At 37.9% G+C, this 17,654-nt stretch overlaps 1 long non-coding RNA gene across 26 annotated transcripts in view; it reads right to left on the bottom strand.

The window, feature by feature from the left end:
- Positions 1 to 17,654, bottom strand: part of LOC140500898 (uncharacterized) — a 520,520-nt gene that overhangs the window by 80,383 nt on the left and 422,483 nt on the right. For 20 of the 26 annotated variants that reach the window (XR_011965958.1, XR_011965946.1, XR_011965955.1 and 17 more), the window contains one exon: positions 6,806 to 11,697. The exons of 2 other annotated variants lie outside the window; for them this stretch is intronic. This is a non-coding gene — a long non-coding RNA (uncharacterized lncRNA). The remainder of the gene's footprint in view (positions 1 to 6,805; positions 11,698 to 17,654) is intronic. 4 more of the 26 variants (XR_011965945.1, XR_011965944.1, XR_011965950.1 and 1 more) reach the window with 4 other exon arrangements.

The raw sequence follows: 17,654 nt of genomic DNA, 5'->3' as shown, positions 1-17,654 counted from the left end.
CCTTACTATTAAAACGAATAATTGAATACTTAACAAATCTTTTCATTTTAATGCCCTGAGAAGTTCAGGGCCACTTCCAATTTTGGACCAGTACCAGATAAAGAAGTGTTGAGATATTACATGAGAGTCTATGCTTCTGAAATTATTACTACTGAGGAAAGAAACAGACCTTCACACATAGAAACAGACTGCCCTCATGAGGCTGACAACCCTTTTGGCAGGCTCTGGGAGACAAGCATTTGAACTTCTAGATGGATAGCCATCTTCAACCTAAACTCCAGGCTTCCTCCATTCAGATACTCCAGATCTAAACCTCAATATCCACCTCCTTCTATATTCTAATATTCACAGATGTGCCCTGCCATGAAGTAATCAAACTAATCCCCTCCCACCCCCATCTCAGCTTTCCTTCAGCTACTGATCCAAGCACCCTGATGACACCTGTTCTGTATTAAAACCACATTTGATTTCAAAGCCAGGGACTCATGAAAAAAGCAGATAAGATCTGTCAAAACATTTTTCAAGACAGGATTAAAAAAGAAAAAGTTCTGTTCCTTCAAGTTGCTCTTAATACCATTAATACTTCCAAATGATTTGTCTCCTCTACTTTTGGTTTTCTTGGACTCTGGAGTAATCTCTCCTGTTCTGATGGGGTAAAAAGAAAAAAAAAAACAAAACCATGTCTAGGTGATACCCCATAATAAAAGGAGGAAAAGGAGAATCAGTGTTTAACCTCCTCAAGCAATGTAACTATTACAGATTATAGGATCTAGAAGCAGTTTGGTCCCAGAATCCCCTTTTATGAAGTTAGCAGGATTGTGCTCTGTTCTTCCTACCAAAATTACTTCTCTATCAGCTGTAACAATATTAAGAAAGTGAAATCATTCTTAGTCCATATTCACAAAATTGTCATAGTAAATAAACAGTGATACTTTTTGTCAACTTTGACTAAACTTTCACCATGAAGAAGCAATCATTTCCTCACTTGGCCTTCACAAAATTTCCACAGCATTTTTAAAAGTCTTACTTCTTCAATATGTCAGAGATTCCTGAGAGGTATGGGTTCTCCTTTCACCAGTACAAATGCCCCCTCTAAGTCAGGAATAATGATAATGATAATATTATGTTATAAAATATAGATTATTTTATAGATACTATATATAACATTATAAATAAAAATAAAATATAGAATGCATAATTAATATACATTATTATATAATTAATATAATAATAATCAACAATAGGATTTATGTAGAACTTTAAGATGGGCAGCACGCTTTACATATATTATCTCATTTGATCCTCATAGCAACCTTGGGAGGTGGACACTTTTATAATCTCTGTTTCACAGATGCAGAAGCTGAGGCTAGCAGAGCTTAAGTGACTTGCCCAAGGTCAGGCAGTTAGTGTTTGAGGCAGTTTTTGAAGTAGACATGGCAGAAAAACACTCTACCTTACAACCAACGTGGTAATGGAATTTGTCAGAGAAAGCTAGGCTGGTCCTCATATGTTAGAAACATAAAAAAGTACTGAATACATATCCTCTATGTACTAAGGTTGTTAAAAAGATCAAACATGATAATATTTGTAAAGCAATAATAGGCACTATATAAATGCTGGCTATCATCACTATAGGCAGCTAGGTGGCACAGTGGATAAAGTGCCAGGCCTAGAGCCAGGAAGACTTGAGTTCAAATCTGACCTCAGACACTTACTAGATGGATGACTTTAAGCAAGTCACTTAACCGTGTTTGCCTCAGTTTCCTCTTCTGCAAAATGAGCTGGAGAAGGAAATGGCAAACCGCTCCAGTATCTTTGCCAAGAAAACCTCAAATGGGATTATGAAGAGCCAGATATGACTGAAAAAACTGAATAAATCATCAATATAATCATCGTCATTGAATTTCTGGCTTGGTAAGACTAGCCAAAAGACAATACCACCAAGCACACTATGATGAAAGATCTGCACACACATTCACTCTTCAGTCACATTGGTGGTAATCAAGGCTAAAAGGTTGAGAACCTTTGATCTTTGCCTGACCCAACCACATTATTATTAGATCCAGGGATAAAGATTTCAGTGTTCAAAAACAACTTCTCTGCAGAAAACCATTAATTGAGTAAAGGGGATTCTTACTCAGGTATGGGTTGGACCAGATGGCTCTAGAAGTCCCCTCAACCTCAGAAATTCTGCAGACCAGTGATGTTGAGTTTAGTATATTACCTATTTTTTTTCTTCTTTAGTTCTGCCTTAAAGAAACAAAGCTCTGAGAGGTTCAGGCTTTGAAAGTATGATATGATCCAATACACAAGAATTTTGCAAGTTTGCTGCAGGGCTTTTTATTTCTGTTGGGTTGGGAGTTCATATTTTGCCTTCTTTAGGACTTTAAAATGTAATAGTGATAGCTGAGTAGAAGATTTAGTGATGAAAAAAATCTACATATGTGCCCATTATGTGTAGGTTCCTGTAAATGTACACTATATGGAAACTCAGTGAGGGGAAAATTCTACAAATAGAGGTTTAATCAATGCTTGGTGACTGATTAAACAAGGAAGCAAACTAAAGGGAATTAAAAATAGATAAAGGGTTTAAAAATAGATAAAACTGAAAAAAGACATGACATATATTTGTGGATTTTTTTTTTAATCGTTGCCCAATTTACCTCCAAAAAAATCTCAAAAGAAAGAACTTTGGATCTGGAGTCACAAGGACTTGAGTTTCAATCCCAGGTCAGCTACCCATTGAGACCTCAGTCAAAACAGAAAGCTTTCTAGTAGTGTCATTCTGACAATGCCTTTATCTAGTTTCAGCCTCATAACAGCCCTGTGATGCTATTATCCGTAAGGAAAGTCAGAAAGATAAAATAACTTGCACAATAATTACACAACTTGTTAAGGGAGAGAACTGCATCCATTTATCCCGTCTCCCCATTCTCCCATTTATTCTGTCTATATCCTACTCTTTGTATAGCTCGCATGAGAAAAGGACTCTTACTGAGCCATTCTATCATAACTTGTTGAAAATTCTGCCCCTGTTTCAAGGGCAGCACAGGAGGCTCCCTCCTCTATGAAGCCTTCCCTGATCTCTCTAGCCAAAAGTGATTTTTCTTTCACCCTGGACACTGTATGGCTCAGAATATCTTAATTTGCATGACAATTACTGTATATGTATCATTTCCCTTTTTGTATAAAAATAAGGGCAAAGATTCTATTTTATTTCATCTCCATCTCTTGGTTGCAATGCTTCATTAATGTTTGCTGAATAAATGAATGAATAGCCTTATTCAACAGACGAAGGTCAGGTTTGCCCATCCACTGACAAATGTGGCTCCTGCCTCAAAATTCTCAAACTTAGAAAAATAAATTTTACTGTTTATAATTTTGTTTGCTTTCAAATGAATGTCTTAGACATTTTGCTTAAAAGAACTAGAGGTAGACAAGATATACAGTTACCTAGGCTTTTTTTAATGGGATTTTAAAAATGTTTTGAAAAAAAATACATCAATTTTAATCCAGAAAATTCCACTCTCCATGGTACATAGGGATTTATTTTGTGATAAGTGACTGTGATCACTCCACTGAATCCTGACTCAATGCCTTCCAGGAGGCAAAGTTAACACACATGAATAACAGATATCAAATTGAACAGGGTAAAATTGTCAAATTCTGCCCACAAAACACACACACACACACACACACATCATTGGTTCATAGGATTTCATGTTGGAAAAGATTGCTAGTTAGCTTCCTCAGTTTACCTTTAAGGAAAATGAGATGGAATTTGCCTAAGTTCATGCAGGTTTCCAAAATTCAGTGTTCTTTTTACTATACTATGTGATCTCCTAAACCATTGCTGTTTCCCAATCATTTCGAACATGTCTGACTCTTCATGACCCCATTTGAGGTTTCCTCGGAGTAGTTTGCCATTTTCTTCTCCAGTTCATTTTACAGGGAAAGAAACTGAGACAAACAGGGTTAAGTCACCTGCCCAGTGTCACACAGCTAGTCATTGTCTAAGTCTTCCTGACTTCAAGCCTGGCACTCTGTCCATTGCACCACCCTAGCTGCCCTCTACATTCACACAATTCTTTTGATGTTCTGAAAAGATAGGGTGTGAAACATTACCTCAAAGTTCAGAGCCACCAATAATTTTGGATATGTACCAATAACATTTTTATCAGTTTTTCAAAAAAGCCAACATATAAACTGACACCTTACTCTTGCTTGGTATTTTATATTTTAAAAGCCCAATTACTTGGGGCCTTAAAAGAAACCCTCTACATTCCAAGGAAGACCAATTCAACACATCTTATTAACTATGATAACAACTTTTTTGTTGGGATGGAGGGAGAGGAGACCAGTCTTTTCTGCAGTGTCAGTTCCTTCTTCACCTTAATTGCCTCAAGTTTTTACATTTTCTTCTTTTTTAATCCTTATTTAGTCTTAATTTAAACTTTTTTCTCTTTCTTACCATTTCTAGAAACTCACTTTTTTTCTCCCCTGTCCCCAGGAAACCAGCTAGTGTTTTCCTGTTTACTCTCTGAAAGGTGTAACCTAACTGCTCCCTTTGCAGGGTGATCATAAAACATGGCTTGCAACTAGCAAGGGGAAAAGAAGATAAGCTCAAGATTATTTGATTTGATAGAGTGGACCTAAGTCTAAATCTGTTCTAAATAAGGGGGGAGACAGAGAAGGGGAGAGAAAGAGACAGAGAGAGAGAGAGAGAGAGAGACAGAGAGAGAGAGAGAGAGAGAGAGAGAGACAGAGACAGAGACAGAGACAGAGACAGAGAGAGGGGAGGAGAGAGAGAGAGAAAGAGAGAGGGGGGGGTGGGAGGAGAGAGAGAGAGAGACAGAGAGAGAGACAGAGACAGAGACAGAGACAGAGACAGAGACAGAGAGAGGGGAGGAGAGAGAGAGAGAAAGAGAGAGAGGGGGGGGGGTGGGAGGAGAGAGAGAGAGAGAGAGAGAGAGAGAGAGAGAGAGAGAGAGAGAGAGAGAGAGAGAGAGAGAGAAAGGCAGAAAGAAAAGAAACCAGTTTCTTACTGCCCTGTAGTGAGAGCACTGGTCTGTCTAGACAAGGGTAACTTAACACCACTAGCTGATACACAGAGGTGTGCACTGATCATGTGAACAAGCCATGAACGCCCATGCACCTGCTCCAACGGTGGGAGTACAGCCTGTGGCTTTTCCTTGATTGATGTTGGTCTAACTGCTTCACAGTCTCTAGGGGTAAAGGGAAGTGGGCTTAGCTCAAAGCAGTTTGTGGCCCTAGTACTTCCACCTCATATCACATAAGGAATAAAGCAAGGTACAGAGAGATGTATGCATATAAAGATACGCTGTACCCACATCGACTCAGAAAAAGTACCCGACCTTAAAATAAAATTAAACCAAAAAAAAAGCCTTTTAGAACCCAAGAAATCAACCAAAGAAGGAAGCATCTGTCACTGGCACATCAGAAAGACCTACCTAGACTGATCACAGGCAAATAGAAAATTACAAATGACAGTTTATTACATTGACTTATGGTTTTGTTGGGTCCCTTTGATTTTTCTTGACCGGGCAAATTTTCTTCTCACCCAAGAAGCAAAATGATTTTAGAATCATTTTGATTCAGTAAAATATGCAATGTATATAGCCTTAGACCTTTTTTAAGTAATTCACCAAACTTTCCTTGCCTTGCCTTAGAGTCACGTCCTTGAAACAAAGTCTATGGCTAGTATCATTTAGCTTTTGCTCAAATGCATCCTATCTCTCCACCTAGATGGTTATTTCCCCCTCAAGGGTAAGAATTGTGTCTCACGTATCTTCATATATGTAGTTACTACAGTAATGTCTAATACATGGACATGTAAGCACTTAAAATGTTTGCTAATAAAGTTCCTGATAATGACTGCAGTTAAACAAATGGTGAAAAAAAATGAAGTACCCAGCACCAACAACTATAAAGGTAACAGGCATAAAATTTTACCTTGAGAACAAGTACACATGTGAGATAAAGGTATGCCTTATATGAAATCACTTGCAGGTCTTATAAATCAGTCCATACACCATATTATGGCACTTGGAGAAATTTTCATAGAGAGTAAGACCTAACAATTCTTTTTGCATAGACTTGAACGTAAGACTGAGTTTGAGTGATTTTTGCAATAATGTAAACTAGACCAGTTGTCTTTCATATCATCATGCCTGCCTACTTATGATTCCCTTCTCTACTCTACTATGGCGTCAACTGGAATCTACCTTCTAACTTATTTAAGCTGAAGTTCAACTCTAGAAGTATCCATGAAGCCCCCATTTAAATACAACTTTTTCATCATTTTTCCAATGCTCTGTTCTAGAATAAAAACAGTCTCATAAAGTATTTTATCCTGGCACATATATGTGTTCTCTCTCCCAGGAATATTTGTACTTAATATTTTACTTCTGAAGGCAAAGCATGAAATTCAAAGTAATAATTCCTTAATAGTTAAGTCACAAAACAGTGGAAAAAGAGTTTTTAGTAAAATGGATCCCCTCCTGGCACCCCTTAAATCATACCACAGCTATATACAGCAGGTAAAAGCCAGCATTAGCCAAGGATTTATGCTTCAAAATATGAAGCAAAAGAAACTCAGTTTCTAAAAATATCTCTGGTTTATATTTTATTTCTTCTATTCAAAAGTCTTCCTCCCCAATGGTGACATTCATTCATCCCAGATGGATTTAATACAAGATTGTAATGTTTAAAGACATAATTGGTCACATACAAACATCTAGTTCGATTTTCTGCCCTATAATCAACATTAAAAACCACTTCTTACCTTATTCCCTCATCCCCCAAATGTCTTCATTCCATAACATTTTGAGCAGTCTTTTCCACCTTCTAAGAGGAAGAATTTAAGGACACAAATAAAACAGTTTCCCAGTAACAATTTCCTAGTTAACAAATTAAAATTATCCTGAGAAAAGTGAGCTACATTGTACATGACATCCAACCTCACTTTTTAAAAAATGATTATCCTTTGGCACAACAAAATAACATTATGGGATTTAGTTAACTCCTACTCCTAAAGCAAACAAATCTTATGTTTAACCACAAGTAGAGTAAATGAAAATATATGGAAAGAGCTATACTTCATAATTCCATCTGCAAAATCTAAGAAGCAACCTGATTTGGAAAGGCAGCCAAATGCAAGCTGGCAGTCTTTGGATAAAAGTCAGAGGTTGGGCACGAGGAGGCGGAAAGATGCCACTTGAGTATCTTGATATGGAAATAATGTCCTTTGAAATCTCAGTGAATCTTCATACACAAATTATTGATAGGCTGTCATAGTCAAGACAGAATTGCAAGCTCAATGAAAACTAAATTTAACATCATTCAAGGGAAAAATTAAAAAAAAAAAAAACAACACTACCTAGATTGTAAACAAAATGGTGCAGAAATAGAAGACACCAAAGTATTCTAATTCATCCTACTCCACAGGTTTAATCCCATTTTGATTTTGAATACATCCTACTGGGGCATTAAATAACAACTTCTCATCTTCTACTCCCCAAACTTTCCTTCATAACCCTCTTAAGATTATGTTCTTTACATTTAAAACTGGTCATTCATCTCGTGCATAAAAAACTTTCAAGGACTCCCTTATTCACAGTTAAGTAAAGTAAAACCTCATGAGTTTGCCATTCAAGACCCTACAAAATCTGGTTCTGCCCTACTTTTCTAAACTCTTCTCATACTATTCCCCTTTTTGGGTTCCATGTTCCAGTCAACTAGAACTTCTCACCACCCCTGCCACCACATTTACCTCTCTATGTGTTTTGGTTCATTTTGTTCCCTGTTGCTTAGAATGCGTTCATCATTTTTGCTGAATTCTTACCTATCCTTCAATGCTCAACTCAGATTTCTCCTTTGTCCCATTGGTATTGAACTTGTCCCAACTCAGACCTCACACACCAATTTTCTTATTTCTCTCTTATGCATTCACTATGAATCATCTGAAAAGGACAAAAGCTAGGGATATATCAATTACCCACCACACAGGGTTGTTATAAGAAAAATGATTCAAAGCCTTTAAATTGCTATTTGACTTAAGGTTATTATCGCAACCTAATTGTATGAAAAGTCCAAAGAACATTGATTTTGGAATCAAAAGACGTGGGTTAAAATCCCACCTCTGTCAGTACCTCTGAGTCCTTCAGCCATGCACTTAACTCCTCTGAGCCTCAGTTTCCTCATACGTAAAATGAGGGGCTTGTATTCAATGGCCTCTCAGGTCCCTCCCAGCTCTAAATCCATGATTCAAATTCAAAGATGCTATGTGTTCATATCAATGGTATCCATATGAAAGCTTTTCTGTAGCCCTAAAATTCTAGCAACTCTTCTAAAACTCTGATTAGTGTCACCCACATTTGAAAAAAATCTCAAAGAAATAAATAATTTTGGTCTTATTCAAAAAAGCATTTCAATGCTTTGCAAATCTGTGACTTCCTTACTGTAGACATGCCCTGCCCTGTTGCATGTTACAGGCCTTCTATACCTCAGTGGATGGTGTCGAGTACCTTTGGCTGAACAACTCTTCACCTGGTGGCCTCCCTAGTAACAAAGCACTCTGAATGCATCCTGTCAGTAGGAGGGCAGTAAAAGGCCCTCCAGATTATCAGGGCCTGCCAGAACTCGAGCTCCACTGGCATAGCTCTCCTGAACCCAGGCTCACCTCCATGCTGCCACGAGGCATCAGAAGATGATGCCAGTCAAACAACCCCATGTGATGACATTAAAAATCATCTCATTCTGCACTTTTAGACCCTTCAACTGAGCAATATCTAACACAGCAGATGAAAAACAACACTATCTGTAATAGGCAAAATATGAGCGAGAGAGGGTGAGTGACAGAGAGGGAGACACAGAGACACACACAGAGATAAGGAGACAGAGAGTGCATAAGAGATGTGGGGAAAGAGACAGAGTGAGTAAGACAGTGAAAATGAGAGACAGAAGAAGAGACAGAGAATTAGTGATTAAGAGAGAGGCAGACAGAGATACAGGGATAAAGAGACAGTACAAAAAAGACATGGGGAAAGAGACAAAGTGAGTGAGAGACAAGGATAGAAAGCTGAGAGACAGAGGGAGAAGGAGAGACAGAGTGAGTGAGTGGGATAGAATGAAAAGTGAGGGACAAAGACAGACAGAGAGAGAACTAAAGACAGTGAGACAGAAAGTGAGACAGAAGCAGAAAGAGACAGAATGAGACACAGAAAGATCTCGAGTAAAACAGGCCCACCATTTGCCAGCTATACAAACTATTGACAGTTTTGCAAAGGGAAATAACAGAAACCAAAATGCCTACAGGAGGAGCCACTCTTCCCTTAACCTTCCTACTCTGTCTTTCCCCTTCAAGTGTGATGATTTGGCAGTGCCAGAACTCTTCTGAGAAGAGTCAAGATTCACTGTGCCAGCCCCAGCTGTTCCAATCTCAGCCCAATCTGTTCTGTGCAGTTGGATACGTTATAACAATAACGTGGCTACAACTTCACCTTCCTTTGCTGCAAAGATCATTCCCTGTTCCTCTGAGAGGAATGGTACTAAAGAGAGTAAGTGCCTGAGGCATAGTAAGTAGAAATCCCTGAGTAACACTGCTCAAAAAAAAGGCAAAATTGTGCCAACATGGTCACCTGACGTGTTCTCTAGCCAGCGAGGGAGGAAAAAAATAATTGCTGAGTGGGGTAGAAAGAAAGGGATGGAGGAGAGGAAAGAGGGGACAGGGAGAGTTAGGAAAAAAAGGAAAAACTGGGGAAGGGTAAACCTACATGTGCCTGCAAGAGAGTTAGAAGAAAAGAAAGGGATAGGAGAAGAAGTAAAAGTGGTAACCAAGATAAGTATTTTGCTACAGTGATGCAGGGGTTGGCATGAATCAACACGTCCACTAGCTTTACAATTCTGACACAGAGAAGGAAAGAAACTCTGCAATGAATAATGAGAACTATTAAACCATTAAAAATAAAGCATAATCCCATGCAAGAGCTTGGGAAATCTTATTTTAATGCTTCTGGAGATTCCCTCCTGCATCTAGGAACATGTCTGATCTCCCATGTATGAGGTTCTTTGGTAACATGGTTCAAGAGAACAGTGCTTTTGCTTCATTCTGGTTCACATCTACATTAGCTTACCTCTGTCATTTCCTTCCTTTTTTTTTTTTTTTGATATACATATGAATTTTTTTCAACCCAACCTGATGGTATCATTTTTGCATTTTGCCATTTTTCCTCATCCTGTCTCCCCAACAGATTGGCAAACATCAGCTAGCAAGCTGGAGCCAGGTATTTATCACTGGCCCCTTCTTTCAATCTCTATCACCTGTGTTTCTTGGAACCACAACAAAAATTAAGCATTTGGGTTGATATGGAGACATAAGTCTTCAAGACACAGGCACCATGATAATTCAAGAATAGATCCCCCTATACTTTTACCTAACCTACCTTAATTTTTTTTGACACATTGCTCCAAAAATTAGAAACTTCCAAATTTTAAACAGCTTATGATCAAGCAGCAAAATACCTCTGTGACATCTTGGGGTTCCGATTGATTCTAAAGACACAAGAAAGGCTTCTAAACACGTTGGGAAAAGGACTAGAAGACAGGCAATTGATGTGCATTCTACATTTAACTAATTCTTTTCCTTTCACCCCATTTCATTCAGAAAGTAGTCTTTGAAGATATTGCAGACTGCATTTAATGCTATTTTGAATAAATAGGATCTCTTATATAATCTATGTTGCTTATGGAGTAGTAGTCAAGCCAAGATTTCTAAAATGCCATTCAGACTTGAAAACCCTTTCATGTTGCAATTATCATAATTATTCCTGCTCCACTTAGTGATAAAATGTAACTGAAAAATCTGGGTAAGGAAGGGAGCAAAGGCTAAATCTTATATCACACTGGAACCTTGCTTTAGTACTACTTGAGGACCGATCAGAATTCATTATAAGTCAAGGCAGCCATGGAGCCTATCCAAGGGAATTTACTTACTTAAGTAGCAAAAGTACACATGATGAAGGAGTTCATTTGCACTGTGGCGCCATAGTATGAACCCCAATGACTAGTATAGTGAGACTCCCTCCTCCCTCTCCAGTGAATACATCAGTGAAATACTAGCCGTGGCTGCATGTAAGGACACACACACACACACACACACACACACACACACACGCACACACACCCATGAAAACATATAACTTCATGGAAAAGTTCCTGTTCTTCCCCCAAATCAACAGAAGCCAGTTTGAGAAAAAGCCAGAAATTAACCCTTTCCTAAAAGGAGACAAATGACTGGCAATCCCATCAGCCACACCTGCAGACTAATTACCAGCCTTTGATGTGTTCTCTCTTTCCCTAGCCAAAAAGCTCAGTGGAGTCATCCTGACATTTAAAGTGCAAGGTAAAAATAATTCATTGTGAGGTAATTTAGTGTAAGCTCAGGTCATGTCTCAATCTTGCCAAATGAATCTAAATGCCAGGGATCCTTTCCTGTTGCCTTTAGACTTCAGACAGATGTGGTTGCTCACCTGGCTGGCTCCCTTCCTCACACTGATCCCTGCTTATTCCCTTTAGGTTTTAAGTGTGTGTGGCAGGCTGGGAGAGAAGTCTGACATGCTCAGCCTCTTTGGCTGTTCCCCACTCCTTCCTGGCAGTCACACTTGGCCTCAATAGCTCCTGGGAAGAAAAAGAAAAAAAATAGTAATAGCTAACATTTATAGAGGGCTTTAAAGCGCAATATTCAGCAAGCAGAGATAGATCTGTGACTTCCCAACCAGAGTAAATATGGCCTACCCTACCAGAAGAGCAGAAATAGTCTTTGAAGTCTAGACCAGGTCTCACCATCATAGACTCATCCCAATCCAGTGTTAATAGTGAACCACATATCAACTACATTTATTGAATGTGGGTGTGAAACAACAAAGAAACATAATGAAACTTTTTGAGAGCAGGGGTTGCGTCCTGGCCAAATTATATCTCCTTTAGAAGTATTCTACATAGAGCAGGCATTTAATCAAAAATAAATGCATTGAGATGAGAATGGATTGAGAGAGGGTTTCCATCTCCTAGCAAAATATGTATGCATGTATATGTTTATATACATATAAACACATATACATAAATACATATATACCCATGTATATACATTCATCTTTCTTTCTATCTGAGCCTATTCTGATGGTTAACTGGTGGTTTAAGGATAAACACTGGGCCAGGAAGAAATGAGTTCAAATCTAGCCTCAGACACTTACTAGCTTGCGTGATCTTGGGCAAATCATTTAACCTCTGCCTCAATTTCCTCAACTGTAAAATAGGGATTGTAGTAGTACCTACGTCACAGAGTTGTTGGGAGGATCAAATGAGACATCTGTAAAGCCTTTAGCATAGTGCCCTTAGAACAGCAGGTATTTTATTAATGCTAGTTTCTTTCTCCACTTAACTCTACATGAATAAAATTCAGCACATCAGTGCAAAAGGTATGTTTTAGTCATTTATTGTTGTACAAATTATCATTTAACTAAAAACACCTGATCTTACAGTATTTTAAAGCAATGCCAGTGCATTTTCTCCTTCGGGGTGAAGGAAAAAGATAAGCCAGGGACATTAATTTAAGGTGGAGGTGGGGAAATGGTCACGGAGAATGGAATGAGGGAAAGATATTGGATCCTCTTCATTCTGTCCAGGTCATCTGCAGATGCTTTTCCTAGTCCTGAGTCTCTAACCCCAAGAGTAGAAAACACCTAAATCTACCAGATAAAGATAGTACATTAAACAACAATTTCATGCTAAAGATAACAACTTCCTTATGACCCCTGAATAATTTTTTAAGCAAATATACACTTCTTAGGAGTGAATAGGATAAGAAAAAGAAATAATTGGAATGGCTGAGGAGAAGAATGCAAGAGCAAAAATGACCCAGAAAGACAGAGAGAAGGATTTCTGAAGGATACCATTTACAGGATTCAACAGTACATGTTGGGAAAATGCAGATCATTTAAGTACCTGTTTGTTTCCAGGAAAATCTTGTCACCACCTACAACTACTGTACAGAATGAACTTTGATTTTTGCAGTCCCAATTTTTATCCCAAAAATGAAAGAAAGAAAAGAGCATTAAATAATGAAATATGAGTAGATGGGGTTTTTGATAGATATTGTTCTTTGCCTGCCAAGAATGACGTATGTACTCCTTAGGTGATTTTATTTTTTGGACTAGAGTTGATCATAATATCTCTGAATCATCCTCCAGTTTCCCTGAATCAGAACATTATGAACCTTGTTTTCCAGTTTCAGTTCTGCCATAGTTGTATTTTTTAAATGGTTTGACATGTTTCTTTTCCAAGCTCACTGTCATGTTTAGGGACCAATTTGTTTGGGCAAACAAGGTTAGCACTGGTGCTTCGTCACTCCACTGTAGTCGTCAGTATCACAGCAATACCTCCTCATCAGGATGAGTGCATTTCTTCTGTGACAGGGAATAGAAAGCTGTTAAGCTCACTCTGCTTCATGAAGCTCCCAATTTACCAAATTTAGAGGAATGAGACCTCAAGTTTGTGTTCCTTAAGGCCATAAACCCATACCTATGCACTTCAGCCTTTCAGAAACAGAAAGGCTCCGTAATTTTGGTTCTAACATCTGGAGGTTAGGTATATTTTGTAATGTTAAGAACGTATTTTCCAAGTAAATATGATGGGCACTGACTTTCCAGTTTGTCCTACTAGAAAAATAATGAACACTATTTATCAGTAGTTACCTGTCAATTACAGATCTCATGTTGTTCATGGTATTTGTGATTTACTGCAGGAAAAGCATTGATTCCCCTAATGATGGTGGAAAATTCTGCTGAATTTTGTATAATGTAATTGAAAGGACAGTAAATCAAAACCATAAAATAGCCTTCATACTTAGCTCTCTCAAACTTTCATATAGGAAAAACTTTTTGGTGTCATATCCTACAATTTTATGAGCTTCTCAGGACCTGCAAGTCATCTAAGTGTGTGCACAAGAACTCCCCAATACATAACACCTAATTAAGCAATTTGGTTTCTCTGTAAAGGAAGAGTAACCTTGATATATAGTCCTTGTGGGGAAAGGCTGGTAAAGAATCTAGAATGAAAACGTATTATGGATAGGTGACTAGTGATGGTGTGGTAATGCAGACTGGAACATCTGAAGAATGTATGCTTTGTCCAAAGTAAGATTTTAAGAAAATCGTATCACCTTGAGAAAAATTAAAAGAAGATGCCACAAACAAGCATCTTCACTTATATCTCATTGCTGGTACTATCAATTGAGTATGGAGGATGTTACTCAGAAAAAGGAGAGGAGGTATTGGCTACTTTTCCTTCATTTCTGACTCCTCATGATCCCATATGGAGTCTTCTTTGCAAAGATACTGGAACAATTTGTCATTTCCTTCCCCAGATCATTTTACAGATGAGGAAACTGTGGAAAACAGAGTTGTGACTTGCCCAAGGTCACACAGCTAGTAAGTATCTGAGGTCAGATATGAATTCAGAAAAATGAGTCTTTCTGACTCCAGACCCAGAATTCTATCCACTGAGTCACCTAGATGGAGTAGGAAAAAAATACCACCCACACAGAAACTAGAAGGCAGAGGAGGTGAAAGACCCTTGGGTACAATTTGGTTGAGTTTTCTTGTCCCCAATCCCCTACTCATAATAAAGGGATTCTGCTTCTCTTACTATAGAAATTATAATTGGAAAGGACATTAGAAGTGATTTATTTCAACGCTTTCTTTTCACAGATGAGAAAACTGAGACTCTGCTGAAGAAAATTATTTGTCTAAAATCACAGCCCTATTCAGTGGTCACAGGAGAAATAGAACTGAGATCTCTATACCCTCCAGTCCATAACTCCTTACGTTAAATGATGCTGGTGAGATAAGATACAAAAAAAGTTTTGAAATCTTGAGAAAATGGTTATTGTATGGCAAACAGGCATCATCATGGTAGTTTTTATTAGCAAGTCACAGTCTTAGTGTTTTTCAGACCAAGAATTTTAAAAAGGAGAAAAGTAGCTGGCTGCGCTTGTCCTAAAGTCTTAGAAAGTGAAAGATTCTGAAGAAAACTATCTTCAGATGTGAGGGAGCACAGATGACCAAATAGAAAAGATAAATAAGCTTTTATAAATCATCTTAGGGACCACAGAGGCATCATAAATCACAACCATGAAGCTCTAGTCACTTTCAACCTAGTGTATAAGGCATTTCCTTTAGTTGCACTATTTAATCTTCTCCAAGAGTTGCTTTTCCAGCATCCTACATTCAGACTAAGGTCCAGGATTACAAATGTGCCTCTATGAACACAAGTGTAAGGGCCCTCACACCCTCCAAATTTTTATGGCAACTATACCCGTTTTAAACTCTGTTTTCCTGAAAAAGCCACCAGCAAATATTACTCCCTTCCCCACATCTTCGGATTCATTTTACTTCATTCTCCCCCAGCCTTTTTTTTTTTAACTATGTTTGATACTACCTTTCATAATTTCAGCCCTCAAAACTGACCTTGATTTATTGGATAACAATCACTGGAAAAATATGATAAATTTAGAAATACACACGCACACACATACACACAATCACAAGTCAAATTTAACAAAGAGGAAGATTACCAAACAATTGACCAAGAAACGTTCATTGGACACATACTATGTACCAGGCACTGTTCTTGGCACTAGGAATAATGAGATAAAACCATGAAATAGTCTTGACCTACCAGCAATGTTCATTCTATCATGGGAGACAATATGGAATATGAGTACATACATAAACAAATACAAAATAGTTTGGGGATGGGGAAGGGGAATTAGCGAAGACTTCCTATAGAAGGGGGCACTTGAGCAAAGTTCTGGGGGGGTATTATTTCAATCCATTTCCCCAGAGGTCAGGGGATCCTTCTGAACATCTTCCTTATGAAATTCACTGCCATGAAGTAAAAGTTCCAGATGAAGTATGACATTAGAAAGAGCAGGAAAATACTAAAGGGATGCAAGAGTGGTGATTTAGATTGGTTTTAGTTCCAGCTATACTACTGCGATTGTTTTAAATAGCATTTTTTCCAATTACATGTAAAGGCAATTTTTAACATTCTTTTTTAAAAAAAATTTTGAGTTCCAAATTTTCTCCCTCCCTTCATCACCTCCCCTTATTCCCCACAAGACAGTAAGCAACTTGATATAGTTTACGTATGTGCAATAATTATACTACTAGTTGACATTTTGTTAAACCCTGAACCAAAGGAAAGTAAAATTACTTTCCTCTAATCCTCCACCTATCTACCTACCTAACCATAGACATAGTCACAGGTTTAAAACTAAAAGGGACTTTAGAAGTCATCATGTCCTCCCCCTATACTTTCATTTTACAGATGAGGAAACTGAGACCCAGAAAGGTTAAGGGACTTGATCAAGGTCACACAGTTAGTAATTGTCCTTAGTGGAATTTAATTCCGGTCTTCTTGACTCCAAGTCTAGTTTTCTTTCCACAATACCAAATGACCTCTTGGAAGATAATGAATAATTCAAACTTCAGAGGACTGATGTTGAAACGTACCTCCTCCTTCTAGCAGAGAGATGATAGACAATAGGTGTGGACTGGTTTGTCAGACATGGATATTATGTTAGTTTGCTTTGCTTAACTCTATTTTTTCATTACAAGGACAGATTCTTTTGGAGGGCTATTGGGTGTGGTCATTGTGAAGAAAGAGCAATGCACAAAAACATCAAGAAAACACTTTTGTTTTGTTTTGATTTGTTTAAGTATCTGGTGACAGATTCTAAGGCTATAAATAACCTGAAGAAAGAAAACTCTGGTGCTCCAGCATTGCCTCTGCCAAAGCATGGTCATTTATATATTTAATAATGCATAATGCATGACAAAGACTAGCTAGAATAGGAACTTTTCTTCTGGACATTAAAGATCTGAGGAACGAAAAACTTATATCCCACCCGACCTCCCACCTGCTTCTTTCTAATAATATAAAATTAACTTTAGAACTTTCTCTAAAAGCCTATAGCTAAAATCACCATTGTCTGTCACTGAAATAACCAGAAATTAAAAAACTGGAAATAAAGAAAATGAGATGTAAGGAATCTGACTTTTTAAATAATACGGTGACAATAAAAGGGTGACAGATAATGCTCAACTAATCATAACACCTCCATTATCTCTTCTGTGAAATGAAGAGGTTGAGTTTGATAAACTCGAAGGTCTTTTTCTAGATCTAAGTCTCTGATCCATAAAGCAACATATAGGAAGGTAATGGACAAATTCTGAGTTTCTGTGAGAAGCCTTGTGTTTTCTTCTAAAAGAACACTTCAAAATAGTTAAAATATGTCAATAATTTAAGGGTTGGTCATTTTCAAGCTATAGGTACTCCTTTCTCTGACAGTTATCAAGTCTTTCATAACTTAGTCCCTAATCTGTCTAGCTTAGGTACCTTGTGACCCAAGAGTTAGTTTAAAAAAAAAATAGCACTTTGAATCTAAATCCAGGAAGACCACCGAATTTTCAAGGTTGGACAAAAATCACAAAGAAGTGGTTGGTTACCAGTCCTCCACTTCTTTCCAGATTTGTCATTACCTAGCCATTGAGAACATGGTATCATGAGGCTTC

The sequence above is a fragment of the Notamacropus eugenii genome, chromosome 4 (genome assembly GCF_028372415.1).
Source record: "Notamacropus eugenii isolate mMacEug1 chromosome 4, mMacEug1.pri_v2, whole genome shotgun sequence".
Classification (NCBI taxonomy): domain Eukaryota; kingdom Metazoa; phylum Chordata; class Mammalia; order Diprotodontia; family Macropodidae; genus Notamacropus; species Notamacropus eugenii.
The sequence above is the reverse complement of the archived record's forward strand: the minus strand, read 5'-3'. Positions and strand labels throughout refer to the sequence as shown.